A 16041-nucleotide genomic window follows, 5' to 3' on the forward strand; every position below is an offset into this window, starting at 1 on the left:
ACGCTCGGCAAGACTGTTTTCACCGGAGAATATTTTTACCAAAGTACACGCTTATATTTCGACGGGGCTTAAAACGAAAAAATTACCGATTCTCCGGAATGGCGCAAAAAAGAAAACGCGGGATGTATCACTGACCCGCATCGAGAGGTGAGAGGGTGAAAGTGTGGTAAACATGCAATGAAGTAACGAGACCGACGGCGTGTAATTGTTTTATTAATCGCGGTTTTCCTCTGAGTCGGTGCTGTAAGCATGCGATATCTTGCTATAGGTATAAAAATAGAAGATCGAAGAGACTTCCGTGCTGAGCTCCTTCCTGTTAAGCATTTTTGCATAATGACGTCTCTATTAACGAGTAAGTAAAGTAATAATTTTATCAAGTTTAATTGTGTAAAAAGAATATGCGTTTACACAGTAAAACACATGGATTTGTTTTTTATGTTTACTACGATAAAATTAAAATAGAATGATTATGTATGTATACACATACATATATAATAATTTTTTCACTTTATAATGATTTTAAATACATACACACACATACATACAAACTGTTCAAGAAAAGATAATAAGAACAAGGACAGAGTTTTTGTAACATTAGGACAGGATTTTTGTAATGTTAATAATATAATAATATAATAACAAATTATAAGTTTATACGACAATAGATCTGTGCTAGGTACGTTTAAAAATAAGATAGGACTCTACACTCATTGTCAGAGAAGAATAGTAGTGGCAATTATAAAAGTCTTATATGTAGAATTAATGTACATAGTTCAACAAACTATTTTATAATTATTGCAACTAAAGTTTTAGCTGCAACAGCTATAAAGTAATTTGTACACCACTATGCGCAACAATATTTGCGCAATTATTAGTTTATAGTAAAATAGTGAAATAGTACGTCAACTATAATTACATACTTATATAGACTTTTACTACAAATAAGTTATCACAATTGCATACTTCCAGTTTATGTACGGCCGATTAAGTATATGACCGGAATAACTATGATGGCCGTGGTGTAGCGCCCTAAGTGCTAGAAATGAGAAACGAGGGATCAATTCAGTCCCGAGTTCAAATTCAGTCGGTTCAATTTTTTCGCCACTCACATTTGCATTATTATTTTTCCGTAGTTTATTCAAAAATTTTATTACAAATGATTAGTATTACTGTATTTTCTTAATTCATATAATTTATTATTTACAACTTTGTAATACATATTAAGGAATGAACGGATGTGTGTCTGTATGTGCTTTTTCCTGGCAAATTGAAATAAATCGCCAAAAAAGCTAGCTTTTCGAACACGGCAATTTTCGTAAAGGAACGAACCATCAGCCGAATTTATTGCGGAAAAAGAAAAAAATGTGCGACACCATAAGGAAAAAATATAAAACTTCTCATTTGTAATAATTGCATTGCATTGACGACACTAATTTAATTTAAACAGCTGATGAGAGGATCAAGACTAGATCAAAAAGTTCGATTGTTTTGGACTAATGAAATAAATCGTTTTATTTCAAGATCTTACACATATAACTTGCTCGTTTTACTTGGTCTAAAGATTCCGCCTTTACTTATTATTTTGTGAATACGAGCAATTGCATTATTGTTGAAATAAATCGATTCTACAGATTCTTCAATCTTCTCTCTCTCTCTCTCTCTCTCTCTCTTTCTTAATTTGTCTATATACATTTACATATTTACTCATTCCTACTTTTTCACAAATTCAGGATTGGAGAACGGACACATGAAATTCAAATACCAATCGAGATGAAATCGGCGAAACTCGCAGATAAATGTAACGTTCGCAGGAATGGAAAACGCGCTCGCGTGACTAAACAGAGAATCGTCTGTCGTGATGAGAGCAGCTTTTTTCACCCGAGCCGCATGTTCCGATAGCGCGTCGCGCTCGGCTCGTAGCTGAGAGCAACAGCTCGTAGCAGAGAGTACAACACGACACGCGGCTTTCGCAATAGTGAGAGGCGTGTGCCGTTGTACGCACCTTTTGATCTCGTCGTGGCGGTGTGGTACGCGGGTCTCGCTACGTGTCACCGTTGCACCGGCGGCACGGGTCGCTCTCCGAAGTCCCGTAGCACCGTTGCAACGCGATCCGCGCGGACTCGTCTACCGCTCACCGTAACATAACGCAACGCAACGCAACGTAACGTAACGTAACGTAACGTAAAAGGCGAGTCGAGTGTTTCGTGTAATCGAATTCGCGTTCTCCGGCATCGCTAGTTACGCTACAAATCAGTTTTTCTTTTTTTTCTTTTTTTAGAAAAGCAGATTCATCGTAAGAGCTGGTGCTGCCTAGTAATTTGCTCAAATCTACGCACACACAAGAAATCTTTTTCAATCTGATAAATTTTGGAAAAATGTGAAACGCGAGCTACGTACCACATATATTTCAAAAATGCTATTACATTAATATTTTTATAATGCAACAACTGTAATTTCTAATTTCTAATTAGAAAAATTATATGAAAGTATCAGTGAATAAAATACGTGGACTAGATAAGGTCAACTTAATTTATTTTATTTCTTTTTAAACTGTATTAAAAAGTAAAATAAATTAAATTAATTAAAGACGATATCGTCACAGCTAGATCTTAGTGATACTTTCGTGTAACGTTATATACATTTTCAATAAAATAAATTGCCTTTATTTTATGCAGTCCAGTAGTTCAAGTACACATGTTACATTTAATTTTAAGTTTCCATTGCTTTTATTCATTTTTTCAGCATATGCAACTGTTCTGCAACAATATCGATGCTTTCATAAAAAATGCCAATTAATCACTTTCACGTACACATATATTCGGTGATTGTAAATATAAATAAAAAAAAGCGAGTAGCGAGAAGAGAGGGCCTTATATTTTCGGCGTCTGGTTGCGGCGTACGCCAGCGAGCCGACCGCATATTGTTTGCTCCAAAAGTAGGTGAGTCCCTCATTTCCATGAGTTTCGTCAGCTTCCTCCTTCGACTCTACCCACTTACTTAGCATCGATTAAACGGTTACATTACCGAACCGGCACGGACAGTGGACCGGCACCTCCTCTCGCATTTCCAAATCGCGGTTGCGCACCTTTGTGAAACACGATAAGTAGGCGTGGGATATCGCCAGGGACGATTACGTTCCCTGGGCTAGATCGATTAAAGGACACATTTTGATCGAGCGCAATTATGGTAACTTGCGGTGTTAGCACTGCGACATTAACCGATTGCGGAAATAGTCAATTTTTTGTCCAGTGACTTATTTGAGAATCAAAAAAGAAAAACAGGAAAAATATTTCAATAAATTGAAGCTTCAAAAAATATAGAGAAATGCATATCGCAAAGATATCTCAAATATTGAAATCGTATCATTTTAATGTCATCAAATTAACAATTTTTTTCCCGAGGAAAAGAAAACTAGCAGAGAATTCGAAAATCGCGTTATGGAGGACAGTGAGAAAGGTGCGCGCAATGCACGGAAGGAAATCCAACGAGCTCGGGAGTCAGTGCGGAGGATAAATTTCGTTTTACCCTTTTGCCATGCACTACTAGCTAGCTAGCTAGCTAGCAGTAGCAGTAGCAGCAGCAGCAGCAGCAGCAGCAGCAGCAGCAGTAGCACGTGTACATGCGCGTGCAGGTGTAAGCGTGTATATGTGCATGTGTATATGCGGGACGGTCTCGCAGAGGCGGAATCGCAGAGGCAGTTTCCGGGCGACCCCAGCGCGGACGCGGAGAGGCCAGCCGGCCGGCTCTCTTTCTCTCTCTCTCTGTCTCTCCCTCTTCCACCCTTCCCTCTCTCTCTCTCTCTCTCTCTCTCTCTGGCGTTTCTGGTAGCGTCTATCGATCCTATCGAGCCGAGGCTTCGAACGACGTCGACGGCCACCGCGCCGAATACATTTTCGCGCCAGGTGTTATCGAGGCGAGGTCCGCGCGTGTAGGCGGCACGATACATACAGGTATATAGCGCGAGCGTAGCGAAAAAAGGAGGAACGGGGCTCTCCGCCATTGCTCTCTCACGTGCGCGCGAGACTACCGGCGGCGATGGCACTATTTTGCATTTCGCTCGATACCTATACCGTTCCGGGAGCGTCGATCGAACGGACGAACAATGAGCCGCGTACGTGCGGATTTCGACGTGCGATGACGCAAACGCAATTTAAGACCGAATTCGAACTGAAAAATTGCCGGTGTTCCATTCTCTCGGTTTAGCAGAAGAATCCAATATACGGGGAGCGGAGAGAAACGAGGGACGTTCCGCTGGATTCGATTATTCGCGCCTGGAACCGGCGGCGAACGTCGAAAATTCCCGTCGCCCGATGTATAAGCGTCTACTCGCATCGATCAAGTGTTTAATAATAAGTTTGATTCAAACAGAGACGAGCGGTACATTTCGCACATATATGGTAAATAGTGAAACTTAAAATTATGGTGTTTCAGACTATATAGAAGCAAATCCAGAACGGCAGACGTCGTCGCTTCGCGGAATTATGCACGGTCTGTGGCAAAGCATCGTGATTTTCTTATCTCATCCCCCGAGACCAGGCCGGCAATTCGGGAGGGACCGCGAAGAAATTGGATCGATCGTGCCTAGAAATTTCGTGCCGTGCCCGCTCCTCGTCATCCTCCTCCGTGATCGCGCCGTGCCGCGCGCTGGTCGTTGTTATTTTGGTCAAGCGAAAAATTACCATGACAAAGCCCGAAAATTGCCCATCGGGGCCAGGCTGAGCTAAGCAGCGCGCATCGCGCTGAAACACAGGGTGGAGGATATGCCGCGCGTGTGTGCACGATGCGGCGGCAACGGCGGCGGCGGCGACGCGGCAACGGCGGCGGCGGCGACGACTCGCCTAATTGCAGGTGACGTGCGCACCGAATCCGCACTTGGTACCCCCCGAGACGCACACACACGCCACGCACACGCGCATCGATCCTCCCGGTACGGGGAACTCTCGTCCCTCTCCCCTACCCCGAAACAGTCGATAGTTTGCCGCTGCTGGAGGCGATTCGATCCGGCGCGCTGCTCTCGCAATTAGGCGCGACGCGCCGCGGCTCGACCACGTGGATTCGCGCAAAGTCGTCACTCGCGGCGTGGGCGCGAATAATCCGCGCGAAAACGAGCAAAAGCGATCGCGACGACTCCCCCACGCCGGAAATAGCCACCAGAAGGCGAGGAGAGACGGCGGATCTCGAGAGCGGGAACGGGAATATCGGAGATGCGATTCTTATAAATTTTCTCACGAAATAATGATATAAAAGAAGCGCGCGTCGAAACTCGCTCCTCGGTCCTCAACACGGATCCTACGAGCAGGCAACCCGGCTTTCGGCTTTTCTTGCTCGACGAAACGATTTTCGCTCTATATATCGGCGGCCTCGCGAAGGTAGGTAGGTTAGAAGGCAGATGCATATACCTACGTATATATCGATCTGCAACTATGTAGGCGCCTACGAACATGAGAGAGAGAGAGAGAGAGAGAGAGAGAGAGGAGAAGAAGAAGAGAGAGAGACCATCCATATACCTCGCTACGCAGTGGATGTACATAAGCGTAGCCTCCACTCTTCTCAACTTGGCGTTGCGCCTGCAGCCACGGCAAGTACATAGGCGCGATCTATATAAGCCGAACACATACCGTGGCGGCGGTTCTTTCACTGTCCTACATTGAAAATTGAAGGTCCTGCGGAAAATGGTACGACATGATGTAACAGGACACAACCCGTTTATACTGTTACGTCTGTTGTATTACAAGCAATAATTAACTGCATTTTTATAAAAATCGTCTAAATAAAACTGCACGAAACATTGGTCTTTATCTAGCCATACGTCGAGAATCAAGATTTTACAAAGGTCAAATTTAAGACGGTAATAATAAATAATAAATAAATGTTAAGCAACATAAACGATAATTATTTAAAAAAAAAGTAGAGAAAAGTCACGTTTTCTATTGCAACTTTTCTGTCTTAACAAAAGATCCTTTTGGAATTCCTCTTGTCAAAATAATAAATAATGAACAAAATTTAAGTAATAAAAATGATAATTTGTTATTTAAAGATATTTTCCTTATAATATTGATAAATAATACTAATGTGGAGAAAATTGAAAATAATTTTTTATAATAATGATTTAAATGTAATACAAATGACGTTGCCACGATTTCATTTGTGTAATGTCATATTTAAAGAGAATTATATAATTCATGAGCATTACATACTCTTACACAAAAACGATACGATCAAACTTTATTTTTTTTTTTATTTCAAAATGTTCTTAAAACTCCATCCTATCTTATGAATATAGTTTTTCAAAATTCTTACATTTTGTTTGATTAAATTATTTAAAACTCTTCTTCTAAGAATAAGACTCAATGCTATTTTACAAAATTATTTAAAGAAATCTATAAGGTCAAAAAAATTAAAAAAGTTCAGAAATACTTATATGTTAATCATAAACTTATTTTAAAAATATGACTAAGTTCTTTATTATGGGAGCATACTAGAGAGAACTTTTTTAGAAATTGTACATTGTGATTCAAGAAGATTCTACAAAGATCAAATTTAAATAACATTGATTTACAAGTTTTCTGTTTTTCAATACTTGAATGATTCTATATATTTTTAGTTGTTTAAAAAAAAATGTAAAGTTAAAAAAGTTCGAACGGTAATAACATCTGTTTAATGCTATATGTATAATCTCATTTCGAAAATAAAGATATTCACAAAATAAGAATGTTCTTTTCTTCTGCGTAAAAAAAAAGCTCCTTTAGAAGACTCTTCTTAATTGTTAAAAAACAAAAAGATAATCAAAATTTGTTGTTTAATATAATTCCTACAAAATCCTCTGTTTTAAGTCTCATTTATCCCTTTCCCCTTTCTCTCTCTCTCTCTCTCTCTCTCTCTCTCTCTCTCTCACACAACTTTATAATATATATAATTTTAATTATATCATTAATTATTTTATCAAAATTGAAAAATTAAATCCTTTTTTTTAGTTTTCAAGGAATATCACTAGACAATCTCCGAAGTTTAACGCGAATGCTCGCGAAAGAGTCTGCATTTCGATTTCGGTTGGTACGTAGAACGTCCAACGGTAGAAAGAAAATAATTCCACGTCGGACAATAAAACTCGCGGATGTACGTGCTTCTGACTGGACAACAGATCAAATCCAAAAACAAACTGCGATAATGAAAATTGAAAGAGGGACTATAGCGAAAACCGGCGAGGCAAACAGCAGAATTCCGTAACGATTCGGCATCGAAATTGAGCGAGCTTTAACATTTTTATTTTGGGTGTCCTCGTCGTCGCCGTTCTTCTGTGCGCATAGCGAACTGCGGAATCACGAGAGAAAGGTTCTGCTCTCACCTCCCGTCTGAATTTTCAGAATATTTCTCACAAAGACATTCGTGCGTCATCGTATATCCGTGTGCGCTGGAAATGCTTTTTATCATTGTACATTATATCGGTCGCGCCGCACGACCAATCCTCGTAACCGCAAGATGGAATATCTAAGTATCGGGTGCGACTGAATCACTACTTAAGGGCCTTCGGCGACAATGCAAGCGAAAATCGGCCGGATGACCGGAGAACGAACGGACGATCGCCCCGTGAAACGTGAAATCGTCATCGTAAACTGCGTCGCTCGTTAAAATATTAAATCGCGCGGACGGTTCGTCGTCTAACGACAAGTTCTAATGACGCGATTAAGGTGCATCGGCAGGTGGGCCGGTGTAAACGTATCGTTCTGTACGTCTGAACTCCTGACCTCGGACGACGGTTTCGACGGTGCCCTTGACTGCGAACGACTTCCGCAGATTACGGATGGAAATAATAAAAAAAAGGACAAGTAGTAACGCGAATATAAATTGGCAATACAAATCGCTTTGCTGAAAACCTTAGCTGGTCGTAACATTGATATTTTTACGTTGGCACTTTTCGAGAGGAGGGACACCGATGGGGGAGAGCACGCATCGAGCGAGGCAACGCTAAGATCGACGGTAATGTGCGACGTTAACCGTAATTTCAGCATGTTAATACCGTCACTCACGTCGTCGGCTCGTAGCACCTGCATTATCAGATTACTCGCGCAGCTGCCCGGGGATCGCGCTGCACTTTACGAGCCGTTTATGCGCAGCTCGCCTCTGCGCGCGCGGAGTGCTCCGGATAAATCATATTTACTAGCCGAAACTGTCGCCGCGCTCGCGTCGCGTCGCCGAGTCGCATTTATTTTCGCGACGGGATCGAAGAAGCGCATGCAGCGTCGAGAGCATCCACTGCGAGCGAGATAAAGTAGCAAAATTTACGTCTCGTCACGCATATTTTCATGCGTTTGCCATAATGCACGTTCCCTTCGTGCGAGACCATGCGGATGATATCAAAAGTAATTTTCTTTCCGATACATTTGAACGAATCGATTTAAAGATGTATCACTTGAACAATTTTTCTCAGATAAATTGAAATTGGATAAGTATTAATATTAATACTTTAAGTCAATTGTATATAAAAGTTATGTGAATAACATTAGGTATATGAAACTGAGATCGATTGTTCTAATTGTAATAAGAAAATTAATAAATTTTGTTTATGTAATACTTAATCTCTGCATCGCAATGAAATTTTATATAAATTATCTTGAATTCGCTGATAAGACTCGCAAAAAAGATTTCTGAATTTAATGTTTTTACTCTTCTACGTAAATCATAAAATAAAATTGATATCGAAATAATCATAATTATCATTGGGAAAAGAATATTAGAGTCTTAAATAAAAATTTCTTAAATCTAGACTAAAATGATCTTGGTGTTATCTTATTAATTTTCTCAGACAGATTTAGATTAGATAGACAATGGAAATTCGGAGTGAATCTCATAATATTTTTAATTTAACGATAGATTGATCTGATTGTGAGGAAAATTTGAAGAATATTTTTCCTTATAAAATATTGCAAAGGTCTCATAAGGAAACTGTTCACTTTATAAGTATCAAAAATATCTCATAGCTAAATGATCCATTAGATCTATAAGAACTAACGTTGTACGTAAGCAAAAGATACCGAGTTTCCGTGGATGCATTAATTATAATGCATCGCATGTGAATCTTTCTTATTATATAAGAGAGCGCTTGATCGCACAGTCTTCTATCGACATATGTCAAACTACGAAGCGATTAATCATTGTGCATTGTAACATTAAGCAAATTTTTACGCTAAATGTAAAAATAAAGCTGAAATTTATAGGTATTACTTTTGTCTCAAAATAATAAGTCAATCTTATAATATAATTAATTCGATGGAGGAGAATAAACCTCATCTTTATTTTTCTATTGTACAAGGTTGCAATAAGATTAAGTGCATCAATAATATTTTTAGTCTTGTTATTAGAAATCTTTCTTGAGAGAGGGAAAAGTATGATTTTTGATCTATGTGTATAGAAAATTGCTCTACCAAGCTTTTTATACCATTTTTAAATGCAATATAAACGATCTATCATTTTTTTTTAACACATATACTACATCCTTAACCCGTTTAAATCTTAAATTCCTGTTCGACTCAATGTTAAAAATAAAGGTATATTTCAGTTCATCGTAATTGGAATGCTGATATGGAATGTATAACAAAAAAAATACGGTAACGGCGACCGATAGACAGATCGCCATTTCGGTAAGACTTATTTTTTATTATAGGAATGACCGAAAGGACCGTGTTTACAGTACGATGCTGTAAAAACCACAAGTAACTTCATAAAATATCCATCCGATGGTGCATCTCTGGCGCATCTTCACTGTGCGATGCAGCGGAGATCACATTATGAAAATGCATCCGTCAAGTCTAATATTTCGTAGGTGATGCAGGCGGCTTACGACCCGCCATAAAATGTGCACTATTGCGCAGGCACTCGGGAATATATTCGCGAATACCTTCACTAAGACGCGCAAAATGAAGTCGGATTTAATCGCAGAACTTGTACCAACTGTATTAAAAGAAAATTCTGGTAATAATTATAATCAAGTCTAGATGATAATTACTAAACTTTGGTGAAATAATTGCAATCAAATGTTCGAGTAATATTATCAAAACCAGTAATTATTACCAAACAGTTCAGCATATAACCAATATTAGTAATTATTAACAAATTATTATTACTGATTATCACTAAATTATTAATATAACAATTACTGGTAATAATTACTAACTTTTATTACTACAATCAAAACTAACAATTATTAACAAACGATTCAGTTGATATATATAATTATTACCAAACCATTTTGGTAATAATTATTAGTTTTGATTATAACCAAACGCTTAATTGAAGTTACTTGAACTATCATTTAAGCTTGACATCTTATTATCAGATTTTCTTTCTTCAATGTGTATTAGCGACATCCTCTGTTTCGTCTCAACAGTTTGAATACATGTAATTAAATATTTTGAAACCAGACAGCGCTGGAGACGTCGATTTTTCATCGTAAAAAAACATTTTCACATCTTCTATTAAACATTTTTTCCATTGCAAATATAGTACGACACCATTGTGCGATATATAATATTTGATTCTTCGAGAAATCTTCCGCGGCCGTGTGCGCGGAACATGTTTATTTCGATACCGGTCAAAAGCCAATATTCGGAGTAATTAATCGTCGCCGTGCACTCCGTTACAATCTCTGACTGGCGGCCATAAATTTCTCGGCAACCTGAGAGTTTCCAGGCATTTTCGGGAAACGAAGATAACAAGCTGGATCGGCCGGGAAAAATGGCAGGCCATCTGCCAAACTATCATCGCGCACTCTCGTGAAATATTTGTAGGATGCAGCAGAGCGGCGAGAGACGATAGTATACGCGCGTACACGCGAATATACACAGATGCGAGCAAGAAATTCGTGACCCAGATAGTCGGCTGGAAGGCGAGATGGCGTAACGCCGCGCCGCTGCGCCGTGCCGCTGTGGATCTACCGCCGTATCATCAGGAAAAAAGAATCGGATATAATACGATTCGTGACCCAAAACGACACGACGTAACGAAAATTTCACTTTACTCGGAATTCTCCGAACGGAACTTAGATAGATTCATTACGTTTCCTAAATGTATAATGAAATAAGGATATTTTAAAGCCGTCTGGAACCTTTCCAAAGATAACAAATTTAGTTGGTCGAATCAGGCGCAAAAACCGAGTGCGGCTACGTTTAAAATTAAATAATGTATTGAATATATATTGAATTTTAAATTTCCGTAGTGCCGCACTCTACGTATCTGTTATTAGAACAATTGATAAAACGTCACGATTCGTTATCAGTGGAGATAACGTAATTGCGCCTCGTATACGCGACGGCGACGCTCGCGAGAGCTCTCTTCCTCGACGAGTCCAGACGAGAGACGATTTATCGATCGCACGAAAAACTGCCAGGACCTACGGCAACGTCCGCGTTAAGTGGAAAGGTCGACGTATGCGCGGACCGCCGCGGCGGAGTACTGTTAATCACGGCGCCAGATTCCAAGGCCGCTGGACCGCTCTCGAAGCGGTCTCGATCTCGCTCACATATTTTCGCATTCGATTCGGCCTTTGGACTCGCGCGATGTGACGTCGAGAACGACAGTCGGGGGCTGCGAGAACGTGAAACAATTTTTCGTCGCTCGATGACGGGATATGTTTGGCCCTCTTTGTATGTATATTCGCTACTCCCTGGGTAGAAATTTAGTTTGATATGACGAATTTAGCTTGCACTGGATCTGACCGAAATACAGGTCTTGATGTAACAAATTCCGTTTTTCAGATCCAAAAATTATTTAGACTTTTCCGTCTTTCAGATAAAAATTTTAAAGAATATAAACATAAATATAAATATATGCATTTTAATTAGATTAATTTCATAAAAAATTATATAATTTTTTTATAACATGAAAAAGATTCAAATAATTACCGAATTTGATCTACTGAACCCACTCTATGAAACCATGTTTCATTATGACAACAAATAATTTGATTGAAATGAACAAAACTGTTTTTGTTATAATATGAACACGTTAATATAAAGAAATATTTTTTTATTTACATATATCTCGCAAAAACAATTAAAATTTTTGTTACAAAAATAAAATAAAATTTGATGCCTTCAGCAAAAGCTGTTAAAGGTTCTTTAACAACCAAACTTTCAGCAATCAAATATTTTGTTTTATATAAATTCATTTGCAGTATTATATATACATAAATAAAAATTGTTTGATTATATTAACTAAACAGTTTTCGTTCGATACATTTTAAAAAATTTATTACTGTACAACAAAACATTTTTCGTAGTGTGGCAAATGTACTTCGAATGTATTATATACAACTTTAATTTTAATATTAAAATTAAAACCACAATACGTCTTATTTTATCAGAGATTCTGCAGAAAAATCGTTCTTTAGTAAAAGGAGAGGTGAATTGTTCTGTTTAAATAAGTAGAAAAAAATTTTTCTTAAGGCAAAATGCCTTTTCAAAGTTGACAATTCTATTAAAGAATAATTTTGTTTTATACATTTGAAATTTTCGTAAAAAGTTGACGTCATTTATTATAATTAACAATGTAAATATAATAAATAAAATATATAGCATCTCTTTATCTGGAATCATTACTAATTAAATGATCATGAGTTTATTCTATTGTTGTATCAGTATCAGATATTGAATACCATGATGCGGCCCAAATCTTCAAAACGCGTTACACATCCCTTATCAGTGCGGAATTTGGATAGCCACATCAGAGCCAAACGTCAAAAATCCAGCGTACCTAATTCGACATAATTTCTATTCGAGTCGTAACGAGACTAGATGGATTTGGTCGGCATTTTGCGACACAGTGTATAATAGAAACCTTCATTACTGCGCGCTATGCAGAACGAGAAGCGAAACGTGTAACTCGATCCCGATTCCTTCAGGTTTCAAGGAAGAGAGAGAAAGAGAAAGAAAAGAGGAGACTCTGGCTGGCGAGGTCGGGCAAGGGAGACGAGACTAGAGATGAGAGTAGCCGCGGAAAGAATGACGAGCGCGTTTTCCGCGGCCTTTATTTCTGCCTGGCTTGTGCTTTGCTGCTCGGCGAACTCGCGCGGCCAGGATACCGTAAGCCCCCGACGTATTATAGTATCGCGTGTACGAAATGAAAGAAACCATAGTAACGAAGTAACAGAAAAACTAAAACCAAAGAACATTTCACCTCGTTAGAATATAATCTTGCGTCGGTTGTACGAATTCCTTTTTCCCCTTTGCCGCTTTTCCCTGCGCCGCGGCGCCGTTGTCTCGGCTCTCGGCTTTGGTCGAAGGCTCGAAAAAGCGGATAAATAGCATTGATCGCAATTAATAACTCCATCATTCGATATTATACGTTAGCGAGGGAACAATGCGCGGTATCATGCACGAGGTTACATAGGTGGGGAGGGGAGGGTAGGACTGGGTAGGACGACGTGAAAGTGACAGTTTGCAAAATTGGCAAAGCGTAATTTTGGCCCATTGGCTCTATCCGGGGCCAATGAAACAACGTTATCGGGCACGCTCCCAATATCCGACTACCGAACTATAATTAAGCTCTATTCTTTGTGCGAAAATTAATTCAATGCCGGGGACGGTGCAGAGCGAAGCCACGCGGAAATCCGCATGCCGGCCGAGCGAGCACCGACCGACCGACCAACCGACCGACCGACCGACCGACCAGCCGGCCGGCTGGCTACTGTAAAGCGCGATCCTAATTTGGTTTTCCAGCGGTACCGTACGTGCACACGCGGATTCCTATTTTCGTTTTTTAACGCCCGATGCTATTTTTGCCAGATAAAACGCGAAATGCGCAGCCTGTTAAGTGATGCGCGATTTAAAGCGTGTCGCCCCGCGCCGCTCGATTCTCGTACCGTATTTCACGCACCAAATATTCCGTCGCTTGATATTTGCGTTAAATTCATACATTGGTCCTTTTTTCAAGCATGCTGTGCGAAATACTTCCCCCCCCTCTCTCTCTCTCTCTCTCTCTCTCTCTTTCCTAATATTAATTTATACGCAAATATTTTCAAAGATTTATCTCGCTGAAACATTCGTAAAAAGAAGAGTGTTGTAAAAAGGTCTGCTTTTGCTGTACTTGGGCAAAGTAAAATAGACAACATTCATTACAGTTTTTTGCAATAAGTAATCTAAAGATGCTAGTTAAAATTATGTCACATGATGTGTGGCGTTATTATTCACGTAATTATTCGCGGGACGGATCGCTACCATGGTTGCCAATTTCTGACTAGTGTGCTCTCTAAATCGGTGTATTATTCACTGAATAACAGTAAATAGTCTAATTTCAGTGCTATACTTATAATACTGCATCAATTAGTGATATATGCACTGTTTTTCAGTTCACTGAAAACAGTGATTTCGGTCAGTGAAAATATCCCTCCTTTCCTTCTCTTAATCAGAATCACCGAATAACCGTGAATAGATAATATAATATAATAGTTATTAAACTTTGATGAAATAATTTCGATCAAATAATACACATTTCATCAAAATTTAGTAACTATCACGTTGATACTACTTCCTATATTTTTTTTTTCAGAGTTTACAGGATCATTTAGATAAATGATCGTGTCAGTAGCAATTTACATTTCATGGTAACATCTCTTCACGAGTCCACGAAAGAAGTACGGGAGAAGATAACCCGGGCATAAGCCGGGCCTCGCGCAAATAATACGTATGTTCGTGCCGATCTTGCCATACCGAAAATATCAATATGCACACGGAACGACGCGCGCCGTGCGCGACTCGCGACACAGGAAACCGACTTTCCCGTTCGCCCCGTCAGCGCCTCTGCGTGCGTGTGCGTAGCCGTACGCACGCGAGATACATACGTTCCGGCGGCATTACGCACGCATTTACACGTTCTCGGCTTCCCCTCCGTGCGCGCGAGAGCGCCTGTGCACTCACTAGGTCCCTACCACCCCGACGCGGAACGACGCGGAACGACGCGAACCCCTCCACCACGTACCCCACTGAAGCTCGTGCGAGCGCCCCCCTTCGACGACGCGAACCCCACCAGCTTTCCAACGCCCCGTCCTTCTTGCCACCCCTCCGCCCTTCTCGCTACCTGCCGCGTCCGCGTGCGTACCGGTGCGCGGTGGTCTCTCCTCTTTCGGGCGTCTCTCACCTGCGGTGAACATCGCGGCGGTTCGTCGTCTATAAATTCGTAGATCCGTTCTCTCGACGAGGGAAGAAGAAGGACGTGGAGACGCGCGAAGGAGGAAGAAGGAACTCCTCATTCCTTTGCAAGGCAGGAGAGGGAGATTGAATGCGCCGTGCGCCGAGCGCCGAGTAAGCGCGTGGTAAACCTACCGCTATCTTTCTACATATCCTTTCTCCGCGCGCGAGTACAGTCCACGCCGATTTGCCTGCTGGCAGCAGCCTCTTCCACCGCCGAATCGGCCGGCCTGTCTCGCCCGAGAGTGCTGCCTGTGCCTGTCGCTCTAGCGCCGCTCTTACAGGGAGTTGCTGCCAAGAGAAAACACGCCGGTACTGTCCTAGACAAAAGCTGCCAAGCGTGCCTATCTACCGCAATTCACCCGTGTTTACGACCGCTTGATCTCGCCGCGACTATGAAAGACGACAGTCCGATAACGCGATTTGACGTTAATCGAATATAAAACAGTGATTTTCACGCGACATTCGTGTACTATCGTGATGAAATGTCTGAATATAGGATTACTGCTCCAATAATACATTGGACTGTCCTATATATACGACGGACGCAATACAATTATTACGAGGAAAATAGTTGAATCGGTTAATATTTGAAAAACAACGTAAATCAAAAAATCTCACTTTTGAGAAAATATTGTCTAATTTTTAAAACTAAAGTACCAAGCATACTTAAAAATGTGTAAAAGATGCTACCTTATACATGTGAATGAAACATATCACTTTTAAAACTTATTAAAAAAAAAAAACTAATTTTGAAAATTCTTATTTACATCATTTTTCAAAGTAATAAGCATTTTCGCAAATAAAATAGGATATTTTTTTTATAACTTGAGAAACTATTCAACTTATTGCTAAAATATGT

General features: G+C 40.0%; 1 protein-coding gene and 1 long non-coding RNA gene across 2 annotated transcripts in view; one reads left to right on the forward strand and one right to left on the reverse strand.

Moving 5' to 3' along the window:
• LOC105200916 (neurogenic protein mastermind) overlaps positions 1–16041 on the reverse strand; it is a 242773-nt gene that overhangs the window by 157951 nt on the left and 68781 nt on the right.
• On the forward strand, positions 4815–6739 carry LOC120356948. The gene is made up of 2 exons (XR_005574150.1): positions 4815–5369; positions 5430–6739. It is a non-coding gene; the product is annotated as an uncharacterized LOC120356948 (long non-coding RNA).

The sequence above is a fragment of the Solenopsis invicta genome, chromosome 2 (genome assembly GCF_016802725.1).
Source record: "Solenopsis invicta isolate M01_SB chromosome 2, UNIL_Sinv_3.0, whole genome shotgun sequence".
NCBI lineage: Eukaryota > Metazoa > Arthropoda > Insecta > Hymenoptera > Formicidae > Solenopsis > Solenopsis invicta.